Below are 9,152 nucleotides of genomic sequence, written 5' to 3' on the forward strand. Positions count from 1 at the left end.
GTTATGCACAAGCTTAAGAACAGGGCACTGAATTACTGGTTGTAATTACTAACTGTAATTCCGATATTGGAGTGATAATAATTGAATGTAAATATGAATCAAAGTTATAAACACCAAATTAGGACTTCTAATTGGACTCCAAGTTAGCAAGAGCCGAGATATATTATTTACAGCGTTTACAATGAGTAGCGGTTTCTGCATGTCTCGCAGATGCAGGGGATCAAATGCAACAGCACCTTTTCAGCCATTATTTCTAATTCACACCAGAGAGTCGTTCAGATTTCTATTGTTTATTAATTCATGTTGCAATGAAACATTTATAGTCTGAATGACCGCATGGCTTGTATAAACGTTATAGAGCATTATAAGCTCTATAGTATATTACAGTCTGTCAGAGTGACTGTGTGGATCATATGAACATTATAGAGCTTTTTAAATGAAACAGTAGAAGCCATATCGCCCCCTACACTTCCTGTAGTGTATTACAGTCTGTCAGAGTGACTGTGTGGATCATATGAACATTATAGAGCTTTTTAAATGAAACAGTAGAAGCCATATCGCCCCCTACACTTCCTGTAGTGTATTACAGTCTGTCAGAGTGACTGTGTGGATCATATGAACATTATAGAGGCTTTTTAAATGAAACAGTAGAAGCCATATCGCCCCCTACACTTCCTGTAGTGTATTACAGTCTGTCAGAGTGACTGTGTGGATCATATGAACATTATAGAGCCTATTTTTAATATTTGCTATTTTTCTTAACCAAAGTCACCTGGTTTGTCGACATTTGTAGCCCTAAAAGTTTGTAAAATCTTCCACATTTTATTCTTTCAGCTGAAAACCGAAGGCCAGTGTGTCCCTTGTAGTCCTCATAACATTAAGGGTCAGTTCTATTGCATGTCATCACAGTGGACGCTCCTGTGACTGAACAGTTGAGGCTCTTCTGTATGTGGACTATACGTTCTTTGTTGAGGAAGAGCCGTAAAAGCTGCGGGTGTTCTATTCAGAGGAACCTTTGAGGAGCGAGGGGTTTTAGTGCTTGACAAATTGGCTCAGTGCTCTATGGGCTTTTATGGCTCGCTGTGTTTACTGCAGTAACCTTTAGGGTTGGAAAGACAAAGGTGCAGACAGAGAGCCTTTCACCCTGAGATTTCACCTTTGACCTGACCCAGACTGAGCTGAGAGCAGATTAAATTAGCCACTGAATGGATTAGCTGCATCTGGAACTGCAGAATAAATCTTGTTTTTGTTTGGTGGGGCTGTTTCTGTACCGTGCTCTTCAGTAAAAATGTCACGTGGATTAGCAGCTTTCCTGCCTGCTTAAATTATGGGAGAAATTATGAATTTAAATTGGCAATTTGTTCATTTCTCTAAAAGCCTTTATAATGTGTCGAGTGCAGAGTTGGGCAGAATGATTTGAAGAAGTAAAGATGGCCAAATACTGGATACACAGTCCTAAATGTATTCAGTAATGTCTTCTATTACAAATAATAGAAATGGGCTGAACTGAACAAGATTTTACAGGCTTTGGATACTTGTTGGTGTTTGTGAGTAACACCCTTAAAGGAGCAGTTCATCGAAAAATCAAGTTTACATGAGTTTCCATTTATCCCAAATGTAATCGATCAGCCAAAACATGTTTGGTGTCCAAATTTTGTTTCTGTAGTTTAGACCTGGAGCTGCTAGTCTAAATCACTAGTCACCCAAACCGTTTCTGTAAATGCATCCTTAAAATCTCTCTCAAACTGCATCCTGGTCTTAATTCAGGACTCCAACGGTGCAAAATATAGCTAAGAAATAGTCATTTGGGACTCAGCCACATCAATATTTGATAAATGATGCACTGTTTGGCCGTAGAGACTAAAATGTCTGAACTTTCATAGCTAGCACACTATTAAGAGAGTATGGAGCCGTTTGGGATTCAGCCTGGGTTTGATGCGACTTCTGACTGAAACACGAACATTTGAAGTGTGAAAGACATTCAAGCAACATATTTAGACTTTTATCCTGCCGTTTTACAGTTAATCAGACCGTAAGTGCTTTAATTCAAGTCTGTGATATTAATGATGGAGTTGTTTAGGCTGTTGGCTATTTTAGCCTGTTGGCTAGCTGACCAGCCTGGTTCTAGTTAAGAACATAAACTGTCAGGCCCTCAGTTTAAACAGAAAATGGGTTCTCACTTCATCAATATCCTCGGCGCTCCATGCGAGCAGCGTTAGACTCAAAGATTATTCCATTAACAGCACAAGCGTTTTTTTGTGCCATGGTGCAGTAATGCAGAGTTCAGATGTTGTGAGGCGTCATAGCTGTGCGTATATCATGGATTTTCTAACGGCTTTGAACACAAATCAGCTAATCAGATTTAAGACCGGAACTATCCGTTTTATAAATGCGTAACTCTATCATGTTACCATTTAGCTGTAATTGTCATGACAAATGTCACAATGTTTGTTGTTATGCCGGCTTATGTCACATGCAATGTTTGCTGGTTTTTAGGTCGCCGTCATGATCTCAAACGTTAGGACGTCTGTCATGGCAACACAACATTGTTATTGTACTGGACATACTTTGTCATAAGTCATAACAGCATCCACCGATCAGACATAACATTATGACCACCTCCTTGTTTCTACGCTTACTGTATAGTTTCGCTTTGTAGTTCTACAGTTACAGACTGTAGTCCATCTGTTTCTCTGATACTTTGTTAGCCCCCTTTTACCCTGTTCTTCAGTGGTCAGGACCCCCATGGACCCTCACAGAGCAGGTACTATTTGGGTGGTGGATCATTCTCAGCACTGCAGTAACACTGACGTGGTGGTGGTGTGTTAGTGTGTGTTGTGCTGGTACAAGTGGATCAGACACAGCAGTGCTGCTGGAGTTTTTAAACACCTCAGTGTCGCTGCTGGACTGAGAATAGTCCACCAACCAAAAACATCCAGCCAACAGCGTCCTGTGGGCAGCGTCCTGTGACCACTGATGAAGGACTAGAGGATGACCAACACAAACTGTGCAGCAGCAGATGAGCTATCGTCTCTGACTTTACATCTACAAGGTGGACTGACAAGGTAGGAGTATCTAATAGAGTGGACAGTGAGTGGACACAGTGGTTAAAAACTCCAGCAGCACTGCTGTGTCTGATCCACTTGTACCAGCACAACACACACTAACACACCACCACCACGTCAGTGTTACTGCAGTGCTGAGAATGATCCACCACCCAAATAGTACCTGCTCTGTGAGGGTCCATGGGGGTCCTGACCACTGAAGAACAGGGTAAAAGGGGGCTAACAAAGTATCAGAGAAACAGATGGACTACAGTCTGTAACTGTAGAACTACAAAGTGCACCTATATAGTAAGTGGAGCTGATAAAATGGACAATGAGCGTAGAAACAAGGAGGTGGTCATAATGTTATGCCTGATCAGTGTATGGCATCAGCATGTTTACAGAATGGTCAGTGTAAAGAGTTCCTGAAATGACTACCAACATGATTCAGCTCTAGTCTCTTTAGAGAGACTAACACTGCTAATATATTTAGCTCAGAAGCTTCTTAGAATATTCTTTCCATCCTAAAAAAATCAGGCAATCTGTTCTCTGTCAGCGGTAACAGCGGTGGAGAGCGGTAGCGCGAGAGAGAAAAGGGCGATGAGTGTTTCGCTGTAGGCAAGCTCCGACGAGAAAGAAAGTGGCATTATCACTGAGTCCAGATAATAAGCGGGCTTTAGCCTATCTGCCTGCCAGCTGGATCTCACACCTCTCCTCTCAGGAAGAATATGAGGACAGAAGCCCGTGGTCAGCAGCTCATATCAGTTCCACAGACAGCAGCAGTAACAGCATTTCTATGGGACAGCTTAGCGGCCAGAGTAGAGCGTAATCCAGGTATGTTACCGTGTTTTGAATACCCTTGCTTTAGCTGTGGGAGGTGTTTCTGAAATTATTACTCATGTCTGCTCTATTTCGGGCCGCTGAGAAATTACAACCCTGTGATGTCACTTGGAAAAATGACTGGGTTGCCGTCCGGAAGATGATCCGAGGTTTGATGTATTGTGCTCCGTGAAAGTTTTGCAGGAAGCCTTCATGTTGTGCTGATTGCACCAAAACCTCAATATGCATGCAAATTCGGCTGTTCCTATTTAATCAGATTCCCTGCTTATCCTGTGGGTTTTTTATAATGCCACATTTTCATCGATGTTTATGCTTTAAAATTTATTTTTTAAAGTAAAGTTTTAGTAAAAGTAGTAAAACAATTAAATGTGTTTCTAGTATCAAATACAGTTTTTGACATATTCCAGTCAGGTTTAGTGCCGATACACAAAATCCGGTACTATTTTAGAATATCTTACAAAGGGTTTATGAATGGTTTAAAATTAGTTTATTAATGGTTATTAATTAGTTTGTAAACACCTTATAAATCATTATTAAGCAGCCTCAGCACATAAACAACAGATATAATGGGTCACATTTGCTCTTTTTATTAATGTGTTGTAAATGTTTAATGATTTTAAGATATTTATGACCTAATTAATAACAATTAACAAGCTATTTTTAAACCATACGTAAACGCTTTATAAGGCTAGTCTTATTCTAAAGCGGTATGCAAAGTCCTTTTATTTTGGTCTTAAATGTGCCTTTCGATACCGTTTATCACAAGACTCTAAAGCACCGCCTAATCAAACTAGTTCAGCCTCTCAGGCTCAGTTTTAGACTTGTTTAAATCATTTTTAATGCATAGACAGTTCCTGGTTTCACTGGGAAATCACTCATCAAAGATTTCTTGCGGAGTCCCACAAGGTTCAGTTTTAGGGCCTTTGCTGTTCTCTTTGTACATGTTAGCTCTGGATGATGTCATCAGGAAACATATCAGTTTCATAGTTGAGTGTCAGATATTTCTCAGTGGATGTCAATAAATGTTCTACAGCTACAGCAAGAAAAAAATGAAATACCGGTTGTTGGTACTAAAAATGAGCGAAAGCTGCTTCATGAGAAGCTTTTCTTCATACTCCAAACCTGGAGTAGGAAACCTGGGTGTGATCTTAGACACTGAGCTCTGTTTTATCCTGCAAGCGAACAAAATCACTAAAGCAGCTTTTTATCATTCGAGAAATGTTGCTAAAGTTTAACCTTTTCTATCTCAGAGAAACGTGTTCATGGATTTGGACTAGGGCTGGACAGTGTGACAGCATATGTCACTATCGTGATAAATTACGTCACAGTATGATACAGTATGATTTTCTGAACATATTGTGGATATTGTCAGTACTTGTCTGTACATGTTTCATTATAAAGAGAGCAAATTTAGTCCTGTTTAACTGGATTTAGTTCAACACAGTATGCCAAATATCGAATAAAATCAGTTCACAGTTTTTGATATTTTCTTTTTCTGTTCCAACTGATCAGATGTGTGAAAAAATAAATATTGTGACATTGTGTATTATGAAAAATGTTGGGAAATTTTTGGGAATTTGGGAAGATTTGTGCTTTAAGGTTTGGATTTTAGTGTTTTTACTTCTGAGGTGAAATCCCATTTTAACCCTCGCCCCTACCACTTGGTCTAGGGGTAGGGTGTCCTGATTCTTGTTGAGACAGAGGGGTAGGGTGAAGTGTTAGGGCTAGGGTAGCTAGCTAGCTAAATTTCCCGTTCCACCTTAAATGGTGCAGCGGTTACATTCTGGCGCCTCAGGTGTCAGAACTGCCGCACCATTTAAGGTGGAACAGGAAAACTCGGACAAGAACCTGGTGAATATCTGACTTCAGCTTTACATCACTGAAGAATTAGTGGTGGGTGATAATAAATAATTGCCCCCCTCTTTGAAGGCATATGATGCCCTAAATGTAACTAAAGCCCAGCAGTGAGGAGCTGAACTTTACCCTCCTCTGCTGTCACTGCAGACTGGCAGGGTCGCCTACAGAGCAGCGCTGGTAGCTGTTAATGAAGTGATGCTCTTTTTATTTGAGGGTCCCATTTCAGAGGGAAGATCTCAACCACTACCCTGTAACTCAGTTCCAAGGGGCAAGGAGACACTCAAAAACAATGGGAAGGGGTGAACTTAAGAAATGAGATTGGGCCTTATTTTTCCACTGCATCTTAAAATTACTTTCGTATCATGACTGTAAAGTTTACTTTGTTGAGAACTAGTCCAACTGGCAAGTTTAACCAACTCATCATTAGTCATTGGCTAAAGGCTAGAGGCACAAAGAACTGTAAGGAAGAATGTCTCTCTGGAAGCTCATCATAGAAGACCACAGTAAGTGGTGTGTGTGTGTGTGTGTTTATGTGTGTGTTAGTCCAGTTGAAGAAGCGTAATGGTCGCCTCTTGAATGTGGAGGGTTGGAGTTTGGTTTGAAGGATGCCTTTGTCTGCCTGTGGCATTCCGTCTTTTCCTTCGTTCCCTATCTCTGGCTCACCAGGCTGGCATTCGGAGTGGGTGTCGGAGCTGACAGCCGAACCATTGAGGAGAGAGTGAGATGAGGTCTCTGCACTTAGAAGAAGGCTCTTTGAGATTAACCACAATAATACATGACGTCAGGAACGTATGGCCGCACAGAAAGAAGTGCTTTGAGTGGGGCAAATGTGACATCTGACACTTCGGTGGACTAAAGTTTTATGTATATAAAGCATCATTTCAGAAGCACACAGTGGGTATATAAAGAGAGCATTCATGATGAGTTCATAAGTGATGCAGTCATTGTGGCCTGTGAATAAAGCCCCAGGCCAGCACAGCGTATGCTGTCATCATTTGCCTTGCAAATCAGTGTTTTGTAACTTAGAACAAGCCAACAGTTTTTGGAAATCACTAAAGCAGCGCCCATGATTCTTCTGTAAACTTCTTGGGCCAGCGCCCTGGACACAAACTGGGCCACAAACTGGGCCACAAACTGAACCGCAGTGAATATTCACAACGAAAGCACTAAAGCAAGATGTGAAAAATGAAATTAACAGGTTTATCCTCTCCTCAAACGTGATTCATTAACAAAACAAATATAATGTCTGAAATTAGCTTTAGTTTTGCGCTGGAGCCACAAGGCTAATAGACTTGCTTTTGAGGCTTTTGCACTCGAGCAACCGTTTATTAGCTCCTGCTGGTGTGAGTTCATGCCAGTTTCCTCCCTTTCAGTGATGAATGCAAATTCTACTGGAGTGCTAATACTTGATTGAGTTCGAGTCCAGGTAAATGAAGTGCTGGGCATCTAGAAACTGAATCACAGTGAACTGTCAAGTCTAGCTGGACCAGCTCATCAGAGAGCTAAGAGGCTGACAGGCTGCTCCTTAATAACCGCAGACTTTATGGCTGTCAGAAGTGATCAGAAATCAAATAACCAAAAATATTCAACTTAAACACTTTATATTTCAACAAACAATTTGTGATGATGTCACTAACTAATTGGCCTGGAACACAGTAGAATGGATGATTGGACATTTGATTTTGCAGTTTCTCATTGGATTCAATTAGGCTTACATAAACTATATTTACATATATACACAAGGATTCACTGCAAAACTACATATAAAGTAAGACCCAGTGTGGGATAGTGAGTGTACACCTCCGTTAGCTCGGAGCTAACACAGCATTGCAAATCCCATATGGGATTAGCTATCTAGCATTATCTTAGCATGCTGGCGTTATCATAGTGGTATTTGGATAAATGAGTCATCATGCGGACAGTTTTTTAAAGTTTTTTACTGTATGATAATGTTAAATTGTCCATCCTTGAAAATAAAATTAACTGAACAGTTAAACCTCACCGTCACTGTATCCTGTCTTGCTCAGTGTGCTAGAGAAGGTTCTTCCACCTGGCCTTGACTAAAACAAAATCTAGGGCAAACTGTGGAAGATATGTAATTAATAATTTTCTGACCAATATTGCAATTGTCTTTTAAACGTGATTATTTTAGTTAAGTTAAGCTTTGTGCCTTTTTTGGCTAAGAAATCCAGCACATCAGTCTTTCCAGCTTGAATGCAGAAGGTAACAGACTGACAGTTTGTGAATTCTGCTTTATTAAGTTAAATTTCTCCTCTTAAAACTTATATATTGTAGAACAAAAGATGTTATTAAAATTGGAGCAGTTGGAATTTAAAAAGTGCACTTTATCAAATTGAGATTTCATTGAAAAAAGATGAATCACTCAGTATCAGAGGAAACACTGTATTTTGTCTGTTTTACAAATAGAGTCATCACTAAATTGGCGTTTTAAAGAAGTGTAGATGAGAGTTGTGATCTCGGTCTATGAAACTGATTGATATTTTATCAAGAATCATGCAGTTATCAGTATCGGTCTCAGTATCAATGTAGGAAAAGTACATCAGTACAGAAAGTTCTGTGTTAGCTACATTAGCTTCACAGCTCCTCATAAACTTCAGAGACCTAATCTAGGCTGATTCGCTCCATATAGGTTGGAGGGGGCGGGGTTACCTCTCCTTACAAATCCTCTTCCTCTCAGCTGAAATTCCACAGCCTTCTGCTGGCGATCGCTCCTCTGATCTCTGAAAGGTGGAATTCCCAGCTGCCCTCTCTGCCGGCTCCCCTAATCCTCGGTTCTGATGCAGGATAACACTTTGTGCCGTTTCCGTGCTCTGCTGCCTCGCCACTTGTCGTGACTCACTTCCTCATTCATGCGTCTACATTCAGAGTTTGGATCGACACCGGATCTATAGATAGGCACGATCGGTGGCGTGTTATCGCACTCAGAACACAGCCAGGTGAGTCACTCGGCTGCTGCCTCTTTATCCACGGATTACAGGAGGTTTAATTCCTGCCATTCGGTGGCGCCTAATTGATCACAGTGGCTGTGTTTTCCAGGGACGCAGTGAGTCAGAGAGCACTAAAGAGAGCCACTGCTGCTTTATAAGGGTGTAGTTCTCGAACGCGGCGTCCAGACTGTGAATTAATGGTCTGGTTTTGGTCTCATGTTAAGCAGTAAGCTGTTCTCGAGAGCAGCTGAGTGAAAGGCCCCCTAACTCACAGTCACTGATAACTCAGTTTAAACATTGTAAACATTTTTAAAATGGGGCGCTCAGAAACTTAAAGCTGTTTGTTTTGGTGAAATTCACGACCCTTTAGGCTGAACTAAAGCCGGAATGGTGATAAATAAACTAATTAAAAATAAAATAAATGATAATTTAATTTGTCACACCCTTAGCATCTCAATAAGCA

The sequence above is a fragment of the Colossoma macropomum genome, unplaced genomic scaffold, assembly GCF_904425465.1.
Source record: "Colossoma macropomum unplaced genomic scaffold, Colossoma_macropomum, whole genome shotgun sequence".
In the NCBI taxonomy this organism is placed as follows: Eukaryota; Metazoa; Chordata; class Actinopteri; order Characiformes; family Serrasalmidae; genus Colossoma; species Colossoma macropomum.